At 36.2% G+C, this 21,765-nt stretch overlaps 1 long non-coding RNA gene across 1 annotated transcript in view; it reads left to right on the forward strand.

Moving 5' to 3' along the window:
- Positions 1-10,346: 10,346 nt before the first annotated feature.
- The window catches only part of LOC144614085 (uncharacterized), a 29,088-nt gene continuing 17,669 nt past the window's right edge, over positions 10,347-21,765 (forward strand). The window contains exon 1 of the long non-coding RNA XR_013551608.2: positions 10,347-10,523. This is a non-coding gene — a long non-coding RNA (uncharacterized LOC144614085). The remainder of the gene's footprint in view (positions 10,524-21,765) is intronic.

The following is a 21,765-nucleotide window of genomic DNA, read 5'->3' on the forward strand; positions in this document are numbered from 1 at the left end:
AGAAGAATAAAAAGAAAATAAAAGGAGAAAAAGATGTTGCCTGCTGACTTTAGCAAGCTGAGAGCAGAAGATGGCACCCACCAGCCTCCATCCCTGGAGAGTATCTCAGCAGGCCTCTGCCCCTCAGGCCAATGTTTTAAAATTAGCAAATCAGCCTTTCACATAATGTCTGGGCAATCTTCTAATGGGCTGCTTCTGTGCTGGGCCCTGGGATGGCTCAATCTGTGGACAGATCCTTCAAGAGCTATTTCTCAGTTCACCACAGCCCTACATGTCTCATGGGTATGAGCTCCATTGGTCCTCAAAGGCAATTGTTTTGGGGACTTGTCTCTCAAATGCTGGTCTTAAAAGTTCAGGTGTCCAATGTGGCATATGAGCCCTTTACTCCTCAGAAGCTCTAAGTTTTGAGTTTTCTCCTGATTGAGAGCTGCTGCATTGTGGGTGGGGTTTATGGTGAGATTATCTCTCAGCTTTTCCTACCCTCTTTGATGTGGTTTCCTTTTTGTTTGCTTGATGTAAAGGGGTTGTCTCATCAGCTTTTAGGATTTTTTTTTCACCTGGAGGGTATTGTTCCATATATAACTGTAGAATCTGTATGTCTGTAGGAAGAGGTAAGTTCAGGATCTTCCTATATAATCATCTTGTCCTGGAACTCTATTAATGTTTGATTGTAAATCTTTAAACTCCCCCTTTACAGCGATTTCACTACATCCCCAAAGTTTTGGTATGTTATGTTTTAATTTCCACTTTTCTCTAAGGATTTCCACTTTTTTATGTGATTTCTTTTTTTTTTTTTTTTGATCAATTGGTTAAGAGTATACTATTGAATTTCTACACATTTGTGAATTTTCCAGTTTTACTTATATTATTGATTTCTAAATTCATCCCACTGTAGTCAGAGAAGATAGTTTCTATGATATTTATCTTTAAAATCTATTGAGACTTTAATTTGTGGCCTAACATATGAGCTGTTCTGGAAAATGTCTCCTATGCACTTGAGAAGAATGTCTATTCTGTTGTTTGGTAGAGTTCTGTATATGCCTGTTAGATCTAGTTAGTTTGTTGTAATTTATCATTATTATTATTTTAGAGAGAGAGAAAGAGAGTGAGCGAGCATGAGTGGGTGAGAGGGACAGAGGCGGTGAGAGAGAGAACATTAAGCAGTCTCCATGCTCAGCACAGAGCCCGATGTGTGGCTCCATCCCACAACCTTGGGATCATGACCTGAGTTGAAATCAAGAATTAGACGCTCAACCAATTGAGCCACCCAGGCATCCCAGTTTATTATATTTTTAAGTCTTCTGTTTCCTTTCTTAATTTATGTCTGATTGTTCTGTCCATTTTTGAGAGTGAGGTATTGACATCTCTATTGTCATAGTTTTCTATTTCTTCCTTTGGTTCTATCAGTTTTTGCTTTATATATTTTGTTGGTCTGTTATGAGGTGTGTAAATGTTTATAATTGTTACAAATTCTTGCTGTATCGAACATTTTACTAATATATAATGTCCTTCTTTTTCTCTTGTAATCTTTTTTGATTTAAAGCCTATTTTGTTCTGTTATTAGTATGGCTCCCCCCATCTCTCTTTTGTTTATTATTTGCATGGAATGTTGTTTTCCATCATTTCACTTTCAATCTATTTGTGTCTATAGATGTAACAGAATATAATTGTATTATGATTTTGTCCATTCTGGCAATCTCTGTCTTTTGGACAGTCCATTTATTTTATTTATAAAATTTGTCCATTTTATTTAAAGTAATCACTGATAAAAGGAGACATCTGTAATTATTTTATTTGGCTTCTATATGCCCCATATTTTTGTTCCTCATTTTTTGTATTACTCTATTCTTGTGTTTTTAGTTGATTTTTTGTAGTGCGGTGATTAAATTCCTTTCTCATTTCCTTTTGTGTATATTCTGTAGCTCTTGTCTTTGTGATTATCATGGGAATTACATTTAGCATCCTAAAGTTATAACATCTTAAATTGAATTTAAACTAGCATGACTTCAATAACATACAAAATCTCTGCTCTTTTCCAGCTCCATTCCTATACTTTTCAGTTGTTCATGTGACCAAATCATGACTTTATATGTTGTATGCCCCCAAAAATAAACTAATAATTCTTTTAAATGTGGTAGTCTTCAATTATGTAGAAAACAAAGTGTGGCATTACAAACCAAAGTTAAAATAATACTACATTTTTAGACTAATACAATATATTTTACTCTCTTAAATAATGTAGGAAAAAAGTAGAACTACAAAACATTGTTATAATAATACTAGCTTTTATAATTGCCCACTCATTTACTTTTAAAAATATTTTATTTAAATCAAAGTTAACACATAGTATAATAATGGTTTAGAATTTAGTCACTTACATATAATACCCAATGCTCATCCCAACAAGTGTCCTCTTTAGTACCCATCATTCATTCAGCCCATCCCCTCACCCACCTCCCCTCCAACAACCCTTAGTTTCTTCTCTGTATTAAGAGTCTCTTATAGTTTGCCTCGCTAACTGTTGCCATCTTATTTTTCCTTCCCTTCCCATATGTTCATCTGTTTTCTTTCTTAGATTCCACATATGAGTGAGATCGAATGGTATTTGTCTTTCTCTGATTGACTTACTTTGCGTAGCATAATACACTCTAGTTCCATCCATGTTGTTGCAACTGGTATGATTTCATTATTTTTGATCACTGAGTAATATTCCATTGTACATATACCCTATCTTCTTTATCCATTCATCAGTCGATGGACACTGGGCTCTTTCCATACTTTGGCTATTGTTGATAGTGCTGCTATAAACATTGGGGTGCATGTGCCCCTTTGATTCAGCATTTTTGCATCCTTTGGATAAATACCTAGTAGTGCAATTGCTGGTCAAGGTAGTTCTATTTTTAATTTTTTGAGGAAATTCCATACTGTTTTCCAGAGTTCCTGCACCAGTTTGCATTCCCACTAACTGTGCAAAAGGATTCCCCTTTCTCTACATCCTTGCCAACATCTGTCATTTCCTGAGTTGTTCATTTTAGCCATTCTGACAGGAGTTTTGATTTGTATTACCCTGATGATGAGTGATGTTGAGCATCTTTTCATGTGTCTTCAGCCATCTGAATGTCTTTTCTGGAAAAGTGTCTCTTCATGTCTCTTGCTCATTTCTTCACTGGATTATTTGTGTTTTGGTGTTGAGTTTGATAAAATTCTTTATAGATTTTGGATACTCATCCTTTTCTGATATGTCATTTGTGAATATGCTAAACCATAAAATACCTAGGAATATACCTAACCAAAGAGATAAAAGATATGTATACTGAGAACTATAGAAAGCTTATGAAAGAAATTGAAGAAGACACAAAAAAAATGGGAAAAAAAATTCCAGGCTTATGGATTGGAAGAACAAATAATGTTAAAATGTCCATACTACCCAAAGCAATCTGTACATTCAAATCAATCCCTATCAAAATAACTCAGACATTCTTCACAGAGATAGAGCAAACAATTCTAAAATTTGTATGGAACCATAAAAGACCCTGAATAGCCAAAGCAATTTTGAAAAAGAAAACCAAAGCAGGAGGCATCACAATTCCATATTTTAAGCTGTGTTGCAAAGCTGTAATCATCAAGACAATATGGTATTGGCACAAAAAGAAACATATATCAATGGGACAGAATAGAGAAATAGAAATGGACCCACAAATGTATGGCCAACTAATTTTGACAAAGCACAAAAGAATATTCAATGGGAAAAAGACAGTCTCTTCAGGAAATGGTGCTGGGAAAACTGACAGCGACATGCAAAAGAATGAACCTGTACCACTTTTTTACATGATACACAAAAAAACCCTCAAAACTGATGAAAGACCTAAATGTAAGACAGGAGGCCATCAAAATACTCGAGGAGAAAACAGGCAACAACCTCTTTAGCCTCAGCCACAGAACCTTCTTACTAGACATGTCTCCAGAAGCAAGGGAAACAAAAGCAAAATGAACTATTGGAACCTCGTGAAGATAAAAACCTTCCTCACAGAGAAGGAAACAATCAGCAAAACTAAAAGGCAACTGAGAGAATGGGAGAAGATATTTACTTTTTTAAAAATGTATTTACTTATTTTGAGGGAGACAGAGAGAGAATGGGGAAGGGGGAGAGAGACAGGGAGAGAGAGAATCCCAAGAAGCTCCACAATGTCAGTGCAGAGCCCAACACAGGGCTCTATCTCATGATCGTGAGATCATATCTGAGCCAAAAATAAGAGTCAGACAATTAACCAACGGAGCCATCCAGGTGCCCCCTCCCCTATTTACTTTTATTGAGATCTTTATTTTTTCATGTAGCTTTGAGTGACTGTCTGGTGTCCTTTCATTTCACCCTGCAGGGCTTCCTTGAGTATTTCTTGCAGGTCAGATATTTGGTCATGGATTTCCTCAGCTTTTGTTTATCTGGGGATGTCTTAATTTCACCCTCACTCTTGAAGGACAGTTTTGCTGGATATTGGATTCTTGGTGGACAGCTTTTTTCTTTTAGCAGTTTGATTATATCTGCCCACTGCCTTTTGGCCTCCAAAGTTTCTGATGAGAAATTTGGTGATAAACTTATTAAGGATCCCATACATGTGCTCACTGTGGGTCCTACAAGCTATGTGCTGGCTGTTTTAGGAACATGTGTACCTGCCATAGGGCTGGGGGAGAGGAATGGGTACCTGCTATTGTGATAATAGCTGAAATTAACTGTAATTTATTTATTTATTTATTTATTTATTTATTTATTTATTTATTTATCAAAACTTTTTTTTTAACATTTATTTATTTTTGAGACAGAGAGAGACAGAACATGAACAGGGGAGGGTCAGAGAGAGGGAGACACAGAATCTGAAACAGGCTCCAGGCTCTGAGCTGTCAGCACAGCTTAACCGACTGAGCCACCCAGGTGCCCCGAAATTAACTGTAATTTAATATTCAAGCCTTCCTTTGAAAGTTGCAACCTTCAGTATCCTCTAGAGTTCCTAAATAGTTATGTTAGACAGATTCTGCCAGTATAAGTGTTACCTCGTTGGGAAGACAGATTCCTGGTACTTTCTACTTAATACCTTCTCAGAATCCTGTCACATTCAGTTCTCTTTTATAGCTTTTTATTTCATCTCCAAGAATTGCTTTCTTTTTCTCATTGTGATCATATTTTTATTGAGTTTAATTATAACAGTTATTTAGAATTCCTTTTCTCATAATTTCAAGACCTGTTTCTTTTTTTGATTGGGTTTCAGATGATTTTTTTTTTTAAGATTCCTGATTCTTTATGAGTCAAGTAGTTTATAATCATGTCCTGAGCATCCTGAATTTCAGGTTGTGGAGTCTCTGGATTTTGTTATATTTCTAAGAAGCGTGTTGATGACTTCTTTCAGTAGGTAATTTGGAGTCAAACTGAAAACTCTGCCTCTTGGCTGGATATTTAAATCTCAGGTTATTTTGGGTTTTTTTGTTTTTGTTTTTTTTGTTTTTTTATATTTAGACATACTACTTTGACTTTTCCCAGCGCATGTATAGTTCGGGGTCAGCCAAACATATGGACGAGGTATTTGAGCAGAATCTGTGGTTTATATTTCTGGTTTTTTAATTTCCTTGATTTTACCTTCACTTTTAAATACTTGTGTTTTCCCTGAACTTTTTTTTTTCTCATTTCTTGGTGTAGAACGACTGTGGGTTTTCTCTTGAAATTTTAGCCACTTTTACACTGCCAATTCCAGTCTGCACTCAGAATAAAAGCCATAATAAATGAAAACTTACTCCTTTCTCATCCCTTCTGGTTCTGTAGAAACTTAGCCATTCCAGAAGCCTTATTTTACAGTATGTTCTAAAATTTTGTGGACTTTAAAAAATATTTTAATATCATAGTTCGGAGTTTTACAGTGTCATTTCATTTTATATTCAAATGCTGAATATTTAATGATGATTAAATCTTTCCAAAGACTCCTTCAAACACTTTCCAAAATTGGATTTTTCCAGATTATATTCAGATACTGATAGAGTGATTTTACAACTTCCAAAATAGAATGCTTTTCACTTTGGGAATTTAAATTAACTAACTGCACGATTAACCTCTATTAGGATGCTAAATATGACAAAGCAAACTAAAAGTTTATGAAGCAGGTATATCAGTATTCACAAGGCTTCAATGGGAATTTTGTCTCTGTAAAGACCAAAGATTTGTGATCAATGTTGGTGGTGACCTTAGCAGAAAAATCAAGGGAATAAATTATTGTGTCAAAATTACCTTTATAGGCAATGTTTTTGCTGTCATAAGGCAATCTATGCTTCCCTTTCTTCTTATAATTGTATCAGTTTCTCATTGTTAAAGAATTCCTCATCCCAAGCTACTCTATTATTTCTGGAATTTGTAGAAAGGTCAGTGAGTCTCAGGAGTTGTGATTACTTTTTCTAGCTGACATTTATTGATCTCATTACCTTCATGCTCATATTTCAAAAACTTTTTTTTCATTCTGTTACCATTTCAAAGATGACAGAAATGCTGCAGTGCTCACTGTATTAGAACTGTATGTAATTAAAATTTGTACTCTGTGTTTCATCACAGTTTCACTGTCAGAACCATAGTATGTATTGTTTATAAATTAGAATGTTATAATTAGAATACATAATGTGCATAAAATCAATTCTGAATATATATGCTAAAATATATTTTACTTATTTTCATATAAATGAATGTTGTAAAACCTTTGGGCATAAACCTTTTGCTTGTGCTGAATGGTTCACTTGACTCTTTTGATGGCCAGTATTTAGTTTTAGATGACTGCTTTCAAAAGTTTCCATTAAAAAAATTTTGACGTTTACTCATTTTTGAAAGACAGAGATAGAGCATAAATCAGGGAGGGGCAGAGAGGGAGAGGGAGACACAGAATCGGGAGCAGGCTCCAGGCTTCTGCACTGTCAGTACAGAACCTGATGCGGAGCTTGAACCCATGAACTGTGAGATCATGACCTGAGCTGAAGTTGGATGCTTAACTCACTGAGACACCCAGGCACCAAATTTACACTTTTGCATAAGCAGTTATTTCTTATAAAAATCCTAAAGACAAAAGATAATAAAGAGATGTATGCATGAATAAAGATGATTAAATAAAGTTAGACATAAGCATAGTATACATCGCCTTACTAAGATTGAATCATAATTTGATTTATCAAATAAATATATATTTGTTTCTGAATATGTAACTCCATAGTTCCAGTCCAATTTTACTTGTCTACATAAAAAGAAAAAACCTTAGAAGGATGGTGAAAATTATTTTTTATTGATGTCCTATTTGTGTGGAGGTAGGTGTGGGGATAGTTTTCTCTTGCCTTGTATCTGCTTAAGCCACAATTGTACTTAGGAATCTGTCATTCCTATTTGCCAAGAGTTTATTTAACCAGGAATATTTAAGGATTCTATGAAAATCAAAAATAAACCCAGGCATTCATCTGTCATAATGAATCAGAAATCTAATCTATGAACCATTTTCTAGAGGTTAAGTTTTAGATTGATTAATTCACAAAGGGCCTTAATTTATGGAAGCTAATAAACTGTAGTTGATTGTTATGACCAAAATCACTGTTGGATAAATCTGCCAGTTTATGTATTTGATTTTGGTCCTTTTTCCCACAGATTTGACTTCTATTAATTCATTCCTCAGGGTTACTAATTTCTTTATTCTTCCTAACATGGGGTATGAGGTCCAAAGAAGCCTGGTCTGCCTCTCACTGCAGTTCATGGGTTTGAGGACCTACTGAAACCCTTAATTTTAAATTTTATCCATGTTTCTGATAAATTTGCAATCTCTTGCTTACTCACATCTATTTAAAGATCACTGATACACTGAATTCTTCAGACAAATCCCAGCCTTACAGTTTACGAAATACAAAGATACACAGATAATTTTGAGTTCCCCATTAGACAGGCACAAAAATATTCTGTATTGAGTGGCGCCTGGGTGGCTCAGTCGGTTAAGTGGCCGACTTTGGCTCAGGTCATGATCTCTCGGTCCGTGAGTTCGAGCCCCCCGTCGGGCTCTGTGCTGACAGCTCAGAGCCTGGAGCCTGTTTCAGATTCTGTGTCTCCCTCTCTCTGACCCTTCCCTGTTCATGTTCTGTCTGTCCCTGTCTCAAAAATAAATAAAACGTTAAAAAAAATTTAAAAAGATATTCTGTATTGAAATCTCTACTAGCTATAATAGAATATGCTAATTTCAAGGGAGGAGTGTGTTTTTTTTTTTTAATGGACCTTTTTTAAGGGTAAGTCTAGTATTCCCTGAAGAAAACATCTGTATGCCTTTTCTTGTAAAATATTAGTTTTTATAATTTAATGACAAGCATATGTAAAGTTCAGAAATTCTCCTTATAATATTCGAATTCATCTACATGGCACATAATCCTAATTAAAAGAAAAGCAAGGGGCGCTTGGGTGGCTCAGTTGGTTGATCTCAGGTCATGATCTCGCGGTTCCTGACTTTGAGCCCCGCATCCGGCTCTGTGCTGACAGCTCAGAGCCTGGAGCCTGCTCTGGATTCTGTGTCTCCCTCTCTCTCTTTCCCTCTGCCACTCACTCTCTGTCTGTCTGTCTGTCTCTCTTTCTCTCAAAAATGAACATTAAAAAAAACCCCAGAAAAGCAGTCTGTTTTAATGGCATCCATGTCTTGGGATGTTGGTCAGAGACCTGGTTCCCCTTGTCATCACAAGAAGCTTTTTCTCTGGGTATTGTTATGGCTAAAGTTGATTTTTTTTTTTGAAATTAAGTCAACACATTTACTAGGTTAGGCACCATGTTCCCTGTAGTGGAAGATATGAGGGAGGTACGGGTACTAAGTACAGGGTAGGTCAGTTATAGACATTATTTTATTTATTCTCAGCAATCTTGAAAGAGGAATTAATCCTAATTTATTGCTGATGAAATATGCTCTGGTTAGAAAGTAGTACAAGAAATTATTACATCTCAGGAATGACCAAATCCAAAGCCCCTGCTCTGTGGTAATGCCTTCAAACTTCTTTGCTCATATTGTCTTTAATACATTGTGAAAAATATGCTCTCCAATATGCACGTCTAAGTTGATAGCTAAAATTTTTAATCAAAATTTTAAATAGTCATAATGATGCAATTTGACAGACTGCAACTGTTTTCATTAAAAATTAACATCTAGATAATTCTCTTAAAAATGTCCGATTGAACCTAAATATCAGTGATTTCATGCTCACAATAATTTATTTTTTTAATCATTTTTTAATGTTTATTTTTGAGCGAGAGACAGACAGACAGAGCATTAGCAGGGGAGGGACAGAGAAGGAAGCACAGAATCTGAAGCAGGCTCCAGGCTCTGAGCTACCAGCACAGAGCCTGACGTAGGGCTCAAACCCATGAACCATGAGATCATGGCCCGAGCCAGTGTCGGCTGCCCAACTGACTGAGCCACCTAGGCACCCCTACAATCATTTACTTTTTAAAAAGTACTCATTCTTTTTATGTTTAGGAATTCTATATAATACCTTTTTTATCCTAGATCTCTGAGTTTTGTTATACAACTTTCATAACATTTTATCTTAATGTAATATTCTATTTTTAGTATCTTTTATTGATCACCTTATTATAATTTTCTACAATAAATATGGGTATATAATTCAAAATTAATTTTTTAAATTTCTTATGAAAAGAATTATGTCTAATTACTAAGACATATCTTCATAATTAATTTGCCAATGCAATTTTTATTAGGTCTCATGTGGTCAGAACAATATAGACATGTTAAGAGGCTGATAAATAATTATTAAATATGACAAAATTGATCAGTCTTACATTTCTAAATGAGAGAGATTAAACTTTCTCTTCTATCTATGGATGAATAATTAGAATTGTTAGAGAATCAGAGTTCAATCAAATCTGTTAGGTTTTGTTTTTATGAATGTAAAATCCTTTTCACATTTTTAAGTGGATGGGATGGGAGTATTAATATTACTCAATTTGTCTGAAGCTTTTATATAAATATGCCAAAAGTCACAAAAATTATTTTCAATAATATGGTATTGATTTTATTGGGTATTACATCAATTTTGTTGAAAGCAAAGAATTTAAAGCCAACTGATTTGCAAAACAAGTTGTTAAACAGTCACTAAAGTCACTCACCAATGTTTCTTTCAATCAAACTGACTTCATTTGATGCCTGGGATAGTTTTATTGGCTAGGGACACACTTCATTGCAAGCTTCTGGATAATGTGAGAGGATCATAATCTGGGTGAAGTAGGAGAAAGGATTATGAAAGGGGAGCTGGGAATGAAGAATCAGCAAAATATGTTCTTTTTCAGATAAGGATTGGAAAAGAATCTACATAGAAGCTAAGGATCTGAAAGTATCAGCATCAGTAAAGGAAACTTGAACCCTTGGAATGTGTTTGTGTACCCTCTGGTGTGTTTATGCCCAACCTTGTGTGAAGACCACAGCTCCATGCCACACTGTGAACTTGGCAGTCCAGTTAAAACGAATCAACTGGTAAGGTATTTAATTTCAGTGAAACAATAAAAATCTTTATAAAAGTAGGTCAAGTCCACAATAAACTGAATGTCACAATAGTTTCATATTAAAAACAATCGCACTGTATATATTTTTCGTTCAATATTTTGTTGGTAATGTTCATCCAAATACTGACATAACCGTATATTAGCCAGGATAAAGTATACAATTAAGTCAAATGTGGATTCTTGAATATACTTTAAACACTCAGGTTTTTCAGTATATTTTAACCAGATAATGGGGCAAAGAGCAAGAAATTGGTGTCCTTTCAGGTTCTGACCTGAAGTTTGCTCTTACACGAAGGGCATGACTGAAATTAAGCAACAGTTAATCAGCAGGAATCCCTCTCCATGCTGCTTCTCATCTGTTCTTGCTGCCACCAACCTCCATGATCCCTTAAGCACACAAATTCTATGAACCTCATCTGAGCTTGACAAAGATGTATCGAACACTCTCACAAGATCTTTGTTTCAAATTCATCTTGTACTTCTCATGCTTCATTTTGTTATTTTGTGTAGCAGGCACATAGAAGTGTATGGCTGTATTACCTATCTGGTAGATTATAACTCTTTGGTCAATATAAACCATCCTAGTGCCTCTGCATTATTTTTTCAATCTACTCTATTAATATTGCCACTTTTTTGCTCTATTTCTACAGCATTTTGCTTTAGATATATATTTCTTCTAGGCAAAATATTTTCTTTAAACCGAATCAGACAAAGTAGTTTCTTTTTCTGAGTGAATGTGAACGAATTATGTTCATTGATATAACTGAGATGCCTGTTGTCTTAGTTTTCTGTTGCCAAGTAAGGAATCACTGCAAACATAATGGCTTCAAGTAATACCAATATATGATCTCACAGTTTTGTGGGTTATTAATCCAGGCACAGAGAAGCTAGGTTCTCAGCTGTGTCTTCATCTGAAGTTCAGAGTCCTCCTACAAGATGATTCAAGTTGTTGGCAGAATTCAGTTACTTGATAGAAACCTACTAGAGGGTCACTTACATACTCACAGGTCCATGCCATATGACTCTCTCCATCTTCAAAGCCAACAATGGAAAACTTCCTGCACATAAAATTTGTGTTCCCGACTTTGACTTTGTTTTTCAGGAAGAGGGCTCCCTGAACTTATGCTCACTTATGCTGGAGCCCAGCGAGGAACATCACTCTTTCTTAAGGTCACCCGTGCAAAGTAGCATTATCCAGGCATTGGAGTGACCATTCCATCATATTTACAAAGCCTGCCTACCCTCAACAGAGAGGATCATGCAGACGTGTACACCAAGGGGCAAGAATCTTGGGAGGGTATTAGAATTGTGCCAACCGTACTTGTCTTTACTTTTGTATTCTTATTTAGAATTTATTTGAGCATTCTAACTTTTTTTCTAAAGGAATTTTTAACAGACTTTTTAGAGAAGTTTGGGATTGGTAGCAAAATTGAGAGGCTGGTATAGTGAATTCTCATAAAATCCCTCCCCCAACCCATGCACAGCCTCCCTTATGATCAACATCTCTCCTAAGAACGGTACTTTTAAAAAACCAAGGTTGAACCTAAGGAATTTTGTTTCATGAAGAAACCTGAAATTATGGACATAGTTTGGAAAATGACTGAGCGTGGTGGTGAAAGGCATAGTTTTGAAGATATCACTTAGCTTGAAATCCCAGCTCCTGTTCTTTGTGATTTGGGGCAAATTACTTTTCTTTGCACGTGTCTTATCTCTAAAATGGAAATAATATTACCTATTCCCCAGGGCAATTTTAAAGATTAAGTGATTTAATATGCATAAGGAACACAATGGCCAGGAAAATAGAATTCAGGAAGTGTTAGCAATTAGTATTTCTCTTTCACAGTTACATGGAAGATATTTATTGTTTTAAATCTTCTAGATTTCATTCATACAGTGAAACTGTATTTCTCTAAATATATATCATATCTGATCCAATACAATCTCTAATGATGGATGTAGCAAGCATTTACTATTATGCATGTTCTAGCCTTTATTAATATTCTATTTTCTGTCAGACCTGTATGATAAGTTAACAGAAGATTGAAGACAGTGAAGAGGTCTGCTTTGTTGATCCATGTGGAAAGGTGATCCACAGGCAAAGGAACACAGGCTCTTTGGATGACTGAGGGCCAGATGTGTTCTAGAAAATAGAAACATGCCAGTGTGACTAGAAGTGAGCAAGGGGGGAATGGGTAAGAGATGACATTGGAGAGAGATCTTATTGGGCTGGATAACAGAGGGTCTTGTAAACCATGGCAAGGACTTTGATTTTTACTCTGAGGAGGCTGGAAAGCCATGGGATGTTTTTAAGCAGAGGCATGCCATGACCTGCCTGTGGCTCCTGTGTAAAGAACAGACTGCATGGAAACAAAGGTGGAAGGAGAGAATCCATGTAGTTGAAGTGAATGATAATAGTGGCTTTGACTAGAGGGGCAATGATGGTAGTAATTAGATTATTCAGAATTATTAGATTATGGATATATTTTGAAGAAAAAGTTCAGAGTATTTGTTGTTGGTTGTTATGTAGTTATGAGGAAGTGAGAAAACTCAGTTGTGCCTCCAATGTTTTGATCTGAGCAACTGGAAAACATGGAATTGCCATTTTCAGAGATGTGGAACCTTGAGAAGAAAAGATACAGGGAAGGTCAAGACCTCAGTTTTAAATATGTTAAAGACGCCTCTTAGTTATGCAGCTGGAGATGTTAAGTAAGCAATTTGAATATATTAATTTAGAATTTAGGAGTGTGGTTTGGCTTTGAGATATAAGTGATGAATCTTTCAAGAGATGAAGCGTATTTGAAGTCTAAATTTGAGAACATTTAGGGGTCAGTTGTAGACCAAGATGTGAAGAGTACAGGGAAGAGCCCTGGGCATGCCAAAATTGCATACAGTGATACAAGAGGGAGAGAGAGAGAACGACTACAGAAGTTATTCTTTGAGTAGTCAGTAGCAGATGGCATCCGGTGAATAGTAGAACACCTGAGTTTAGAGAAGAGCATTGACAGTTCACTCATTGGAACCAGGGAGAAGACAGAGTGTATACTATTTGGGTATAAGAGTTCTGCCTGAGTTGATGTAATATGGACAGAGAACTTTTTTTTTTCTGGTGTAAAATATTATCTTTTTATGCATAATAATTAGGATAATAATAGGCCTCTATTTTTTTTAACAGAAACTGGAAGGAAATAAAAGGAGAGATAAAGCTTCCTCTTTGAGTGGAGATGGTTGAGCAGTGGCTAGAAACTAATGGGAAGGGTCACAGGGAAGAAGCCAAGACAAAAGCTGTACCACTGCCAACAGGCAAGAAGGCTGAGTGCACATATCATGGGTAGGATGTACTTCAAAACTTAAAAACAGCTCAACACTCCCCCCATAAAAGCCAAATGTCCAAAAGCATTTCAGATCATCATGTATTTGTCTACAGTTATCATGTCATACCAAACAGATAGTATACTCTGCACCTATGAAGTTAGATGAGAAATTATATATTTTATTATTAAATAGTATGGGTGATTATGTGTAAGTGTACTCTATCCTCATTCCTAATGTCCAAGAAGAGAGGTAGGATTTCCTGGAGAGGACATATGCCTTTGGAAAATATCTTACCCATATTAGAGTAAAATTACTGACACTACACACCAAACAAAAATATAAATAATTATTTCTTTTTTTAATTTAAATTTTTTTAATTTAATTTTTTATTTTTTTTTAATTTACATCCAAATTAGTTAGCATATAGTGCAACAATGATTTCAGAAGTAGATTCCTTAGTGCCCATTACCCATTTAGCCTGTCCCCCCACCCACAACCCTTCCAGGAACCCTCAGTTTGTTCTCCATATTTATGAGTCTCTTCTGTTTTATCCCCCTCCCTGTTTTTATATTATTTTTGTTTCCTTTCCCTTATGTTCATCTGTTTTGTCTCTTAAAGTCCTCATATGAGTGAAGTCATAGGATTTTTGTCTTTCTCTGACTGACTAATTTTCACTTAGCTTAATACCCTCCAGTTCCATTCACATAGTTACAAATGGCAAGATTTCATTCTTTTTGATTGCCCAATAATACTCCATTGTGTGTGTGTGTGTGTGTGTATATATATATATATATATATATATATATATATATATACACATATATATACACACCACATCTTCTTTATCCATTCATCCATCGATGGACATTTGGGCTCTTTCCATACTTTGGCTGTTGTTGATAGTGCTGCTATAAACATGGGGGTGCATGTGTCCCTTTGAAACAGCACACCTGTATCCCGTGGATAATGCCTAGTAGTGCAATTTCTGGGTTGTAGGGAAGTTCTCTTTTTAGTTTTTTGAGGAACCTCCATACTGTTTTCCAGAGTGGCTGCACCAGCTTGCATTCCCACCAGCAATGCAAAAAAGATCCTCTTTCTCCACATCCTCACCAACATCCGTTGTTGCCTGAGTTGTTAATGTTAGTCACTCTGACAGGTGTAAGGTGGTATCTCATGGTGGTTTGATTTGTATTTTCCTGATGATGAGTGATGTTGAGCATTTTTTCATGTGTATGTTGGCCATCTGGATGTCTTCTTTGGAGAAGTGTCTATTCATGTCTTTTGCCCATTTCTTCACTGGATTATTTGTTTTTTGGGTGTTGAGTTTGATCAGTTCTTTATAGATTTTGGATACTAACCCTTTATACGATATGTCATTTGCAAATATCTTCTCCCATTCTGTTGGTTTCCTTTTAGTTTTGCTGATTGTTTCCTTCCCAGTGCAGAAGCTTTTTATTTTGATGAGGTCCCAGTAGTTCATTTTTGCTTTTGTTTCCCTTGCCTCTGGAGACATACTGAGTAAGAAGTTGCTGTGGCCAAGATCAAAGAGGTTTTGCCTGCTTTCTCCTCAAAGATTTTGATGGCTTCCTGTCTTACATTTAGGTCTTTCATCCATTTTGAGTTTATTCTTGTGTATGGTATAAGAAAGTGGTCCAAGTTCACTGTTCTGCATGTCCCTGTCCAGTTTTCCCAGCACCACTTGCTGAAGAGACTGTCTTTATTCCATCGGATATTCTTTCCTGCTTTGCCAAAGATTAGTTGGCCATACATTTGTGGGTCCATTTCTGGGTTCTCTATTCTATTCCATTGATCTGAGTATCTATTCTTGTGCCAGTACCATACTGTCTTGATGATTACAGCTTTGTAGTATAGCTTGAAGTCTGGGATTGTGATGCTACCTGCTTTGGTTTTCTTTTTCAAGATCGCTTTGGCTATTTGGGGTCTTTTCTGGCTCCATATAAATTTTAGGATTATTTGTTCTAGCTCTGTGAAGAATGCTGGTGTTACTTTGATAGGGATTGCATGGAATATGTAGATTGCTTTGGGTAGTATCAACATTTTAAAAATATTTGTTCTTCCTATCCAGGAGCATGGAATCTTTTTCCATTTTTTTGTGTGTCTTTTTCAATTTCTTTCATAAGCTTTCTATCATTTTCAATGTATAGTTTTTTCACCTCTTTGGTTAGATTTATTCCTAGGTATTTTATGGTTTTTTGTGTAACTATACATGGGATTGATTCCTTGATTTCTCTTTCTGTCGCTTCATTGTTGGTGTATAGGAATGCAACCGATTTCTGTGCATTCATTTTATATCCTGCAACTTTGCTGAATTCATGAATCAATTCTAGCAGTTTTTTGGTGCAATCTTTTGGGTTTTCTATGTACAGTATCATGTCATCTGCGAAGAGTGAAAGTTTGACCTCCTCCTGGCCGATTTGTATGCCTTTTATTTCTTTGTGTTGTCTGATTGCGGAGGCTAACACTTCCAATACTATGTTGAATAACAGTAGCGAGAGTGGACATCCCTGTCTTGTTCCTGACCTTAGGGGGAAAGCTCTCAGTTTTTCCCCATTGAGGATGAGCGTTGGGTCATTCATATATGGCTTTTATGATCTCGAGGTATGCTCCTTCTATCACTACTTTCTTGAGGATTTTTATCAAGAAAGGATGCTGTATTTTGTCAAATGCTTTCTGTGCATCTATTGAGAGGATCATATGGTTCTTGTCCTTTCTTTTATTGATGTGATGAATCATGTTAATTGTTTTGCGGATATTGAACCAGCCCTGCATCCCAGGTATAAATCCCACTTGGTCGTGGTGAATAATTTTTTTCATGTATTGTTGGATCCAGTTGGCTAATATCTTGTTGAGGATTTTTGCATCCATGTTCATCAGGGAATTTGGTCTATAGTTCTCCTTCTTAGTGGGGTCTCTGTCTGGTTTTGGAATCAAGGTAATACTGGCTTCATACAAAAAGTTTGGAAGTTTTCCTTCCATTTCTATTTTTTGGAACAGTTTCAAGAGAATAGGTGTTAACTCTTCCTTAAATGTTTGGTAGAAATCGCCTGGAAAGTCATCTGGCCCTGGACTCTTGTTTTTTGGCAGATTTTTTATTACTAATTTGATTTCCTTACTGGTTATGGGTCTGTTCAAATTTTCTATTTCTTCCTGTTTCAGTTTGATAGTGTGTATGTTTCTAGGGATTTGCCCATTTCTTCCAGATTACCCATTTTATTGGCATATAATTGCTCATAATATTATCTTATTATTGTTTTTATTTCTGTTGTGTTGGTTGTGATCTCTCCTCTTTCATTCTTGATTTTATTTATTTGGGTCCTTTCCTTTTTCCTTTTGATCAAAGTGGCTAGTGGTTTATCAATTTTGTTAATTCTTTCAAAGAACCAGCTTCTGGTCTCATTGATCTATTCCACAGTTTTTTGGTTTCGATAGCATTAGTTTCTGCTCTAATCTTTATTATTCCCTGTGTTCTGCTGGTTTTGGGTTTTATTTGCTATTCTTTTTCCATCTCCTTAACGCATAAGGTTAGGTTGTGTATCTGAGATCTTTCTTCCTTCTTTAGGAGGCCTGGATTGCTATCTACTTTCCTCTTATGACCACCTTTCTGAGTCCCAGAGGTTTGGGGTTGTGGTGTTATCATTTTCATTGACTTCCATATACTTTTTAATTTTCTCTTTAACTGCTTGGTTAGCCCATTCATTATTTAGTAGGATGTTCTTCAGTCTCCAAGTATTTGTTACCTTTCCAAATTTTTTCTTGTGGTTGATTTTGAGTTTCATAGCGTTGTGGTCTGTAAGTATGCACGGTATGATCTCTATCCTTTTTACATACTTAGGGCTGATTTGTGTCTCAGTATATGGTCTATTCTGGAGAACGTTCCATGTGCACTGGAGAAGAATGTATATTCTGCTGCTTTAGGATGAAATGTTCTGAATATATCTGTTAAGTCCATCTGGTCCAATGTGTCATTCAAAGCCATTGTTTCCTTGTTGATTTTTCAATTAGATGATCTGTCCATTGCTGTGAGTGGGGTGTTGCAGTCTCCTACTGTTATGGTATTACTATTGATGAGTTTCTTTATGTTTGTGATTAACTGATTTATATATTTGGGTGCTTTCACATTTGGTGCATAAATGTTTACAATTCTTAGGTCTTCTTGGTGGATAGACCCCTTGATTATGATATAATGCTCTTCTGCATCTCTTGATACAGTATTTTAAAGTCTAGATTGTCTGATATAAGTATGGCTACTCTGGCTTTCTTTTGTTGACCGTTAGCATGATAGATGGTTCTCCATCCCCTTATTTTCAATCTGAAGGTGTCTTTAGGTCTAAAGTAGGTCTCCTGTAAACAGCATATAGATGGATCTTGTTTTCTTATCCATTCTGTTACCCTATGTCTTTTGATTAGAGCATTGAGTCCATTGACGTTTAGTGAGTTCTGAAAGATACAAATTTATTGCCAGTATGATGCTTGTAGAGTTGGAGTTTCTGGTGGTGTTTTCTGGTCCTTTATAATCTTTGTTTCTTTTGGTATTTATTTATTTATATATATATGTTTTCATCTTTTCTCTCCTCAGAGAGTCCTCCTTAAAATTTCTTACAGGACTGGTTTAGTGGTCACAAACTCCTTTAATTTTTGTTTGTCCGGGAAACTTTTTATCTCTCCTTCTATTTTGAATGACATCCTTGCTGGATAAAGAATTCTTGGCTGCATATTTTTCTGATTCAGCACGTTGACTATATCCTGCCACTCCTTTCTGGCCTGGCAAGTTTCTGTGGATAGGTCTGCTCCAAAGCTGATCGGTCTTCCCTTGTAAATTAGGGACTTTTTTCCCTTGCTGCTTTCATAATTCTCCCCTTGCCTGAGTATTTTGTGAATTTGTCTATGATATCCCTTGTTGATGGTCGGTTTTTGTTGAATCTAAAGGGGGTCCTCTGCTCTTCCTGGATTTTGATGTCTGTGTCTTTCCCCAGGTGAAGAAAGTTTTCTGCTATGATTTACTCACATAACCCTTCTACCCCTATTTCTCTCTCTTCCTCTTCTGGGACCCCTATGATTCTGATGTTGTTCCTTTTTAATGAGTCACTGATTTCTCTAATTCTTAAATCGTGCTCTTTTGCCTTGATCTCCCTCTTTTTTTCTGCTTTGTTATTCTCTGTAAGTTTGTCCTCTATATCGCTGATTCTCTGTTCTGCCTCATCCATCCTTGCTGCTGCTGCACCCATCCATTTTTCACTTCTTTTATCTCTGCATAAAGGGATTCTAACCTATTTTTGACTCCAGCTAGTATTCTTATTATCGTGATTCTAAATTCTGGTTCAGACATCTTGCTTGTATCTGTGTGGGTTAAATCCCTGGCTGTCGTTTCTTCGTGTTCTTTCTTTTAGGGTGAATTCCTTCGTTTTGTCCTTTTGAAGGGAGAAAAGGAATTAATGAGATAGAAAAATTGAAAGTAAAAAAAATATTAAAATTAAAAATTAAAGACACACCCCCACACAAAATTAAATAGATGATGCTAGATCCTAGATGTGTTTTGGTCTGGGTGTTCAAAGTGGTTTGACAGATTAAACAAAAAAAGGGGGGGGGAAGGAAATCATTTGAGAATTTGAAAAAATGAATACACTGAAGTAGACTAAAATGAGATGATGGGGGTAAAATAGAATTTGAAAAAATATACACAAAAATAAAGACCACAGTAGAAATAAATTAAAGAAAAATATTTTTAATAAAAATTAAAAACAAATATGATTTTTTCTTTTTCTGTATTTAAGAAAAAAGAAAAGAAATGAAAAAGAGAAAAAAGATAAAAAAAGAAAAAAGGAAATTGAAAATTTGAAAAAGTGAATAGATTGTAGTAGACTAAAATAAAATGATGGAAGTAAAATAGAATTTGAAAAAATGTACATAAAAGTAAAAAATATAGTAATAAAAGTAAAGGAAAATATTTTTAATAGAAATTGAAAGTAAAAATGAAGTTTTTGTCTTTCTACATTCAAGTAAAAGAAATGAAAAATAGAAAAAAAGAAAAAAGAAAAAGAAAAATTAAAAAAAGGAAATTTTTTGAAACTTAAAAAGGTGAATACACTGAAGTAGACTAAAATAAAATGATGGAAGTAAAATAGAATTTGAAAAAATTTCACAAACGTAAAAAAAATAGTAATAAAAATTAAAGAAAAATATTTTTAATAAAAATTGAAAATAAAAATGAATTTTTTCTCTTTCTGTATTCAAGAAAAAGAGAATAATTGTAAAAGAGAAAAAGAAAAAGAAAAAGAAAGAAAATTGAATAGATGAATCTGCTAACAGATTGAAGGAGGACTGAAATTCTTTCATTTTTCCCCTAGAAGTCAGTCTATGTAGCTCTTTATAGTCCATAAACTAAGCTGGCGATGAGACTAGTGTTCTTGAAGAGCGAAGTTGGCCCAGTTGGGCGGGGATCAGTGTAACAGCTCCGCTCTCCACTAGATGGCGCTACTAGCCTACTGGGGTGGATTGTTGTGGTGCTTGTAGGTGCGTATGCGCATGTGTGGGAGTGGTGAAAATAGTGCCACCCAGCTACCCAGTCTGTTCTCCCGGGTCAGCAATCACACACCTGTCCTCTGTCTTCAGCTCTCATTCACTCCCCGCTTTTTCACCCTCCGTGACCAGGCCCCAGACAGTACCTCTCTCCCGAGTTTTATCTCAGATGCGGCTGTTTTCCCCAGCCCCTTACTTCTGAAGGACTGCGGCTTTGACTTGTTCAGCCCCTCTGTGGGAGGGTCTCACCAAGCAATGGCCAAATGAGCAATGGCCGAATGTTGGCTGCACCCAGGAACGCTTGCTGGACCCTGCTGCTGCCGGTGCCCAGAGACTGCAGCCAGGTGCCAGCCTGCCCCAGAAAAAGTTTGCAAGACAGTGTAGCAGCAGCGTTTCAGGGATTATGGAAAATCACAACACACATCTGGCACCAGGCTTCACCCTTAACAACCTTGTTCCAGCACCAGCGAATGTGGCCATTTTCTGGGGTCTGCTGGGACCAGGTGGCTTCAACAGTCTCTTCCAAATGTCTTTCCAGCAGTGGAACCGCTTTTCCCCATGTGACCCGAGAACCTCCACCTCCACTCTGTTCCTGGGGATTCGCCCTTCCTACCAGAGCACCACCAGGTATCGAGCTGCGGAGTTGCAGCCTTTGTGCTCCTCTTGTTTACAGTCTTAATGGAATTTAAGACTCTCCTTTCTCCTTTCTCCCTTTTTAGTTTAGTCCCTGAGGCTGTTTCCAATTTTCCACTTTCTCTTCAGCTGCTTTTGAGGAGGGGTGCTTTTCCCGTATTCTCCACCCCCCCCCCCCAGTCTCTGTCCTCTCTCCGCCCACAATAGTGGTTCCCTACCTTTCATGGCTTCTTGCTCCCCAAATTCACCTCTCCGTGCCGTGTACCTGCTGAATTCTGTGGTTCAGGTTGTGCAGATTGTTGTGTTAATCCTCCAATCAGTTTTCTAGGTGTATTGGATGGTTTAGTGTTGGTCTGGCTATATTTCATGGACATGAGACACACAAAAAACTTCCATGCTGTTCTGCTATTTTGGGTCCTCCTTCAAATAATTATTTCTTATTGACAAAAATACAAAAAGTTTATTGAGGAGCCTATGAGAGTTTTTAAATATAACAAGACAAAAATGTCCGAACACATTTAACTAATGAGGCTAAATAATCTTAACAAGACTGATCCAGCTTAACAAGCTGTACAATTTTAACGTACTCTACTTGAATATATTAAACTTTGTTTGTAAGATTGCCTTTATGGACATTCCCTTTAACTAAACCCAAATTATACAGTATTATATATTGAAGAGTATTTTCAGAGGAAAACATTTAAAAATGGTTGATAATTTATGAAAAGAAA

The sequence above is a fragment of the Panthera onca genome, chromosome A2 (genome assembly GCF_046562875.1).
Source record: "Panthera onca isolate mPanOnc1 chromosome A2, mPanOnc1 haplotype 2, whole genome shotgun sequence".
NCBI lineage: Eukaryota > Metazoa > Chordata > Mammalia > Carnivora > Felidae > Panthera > Panthera onca.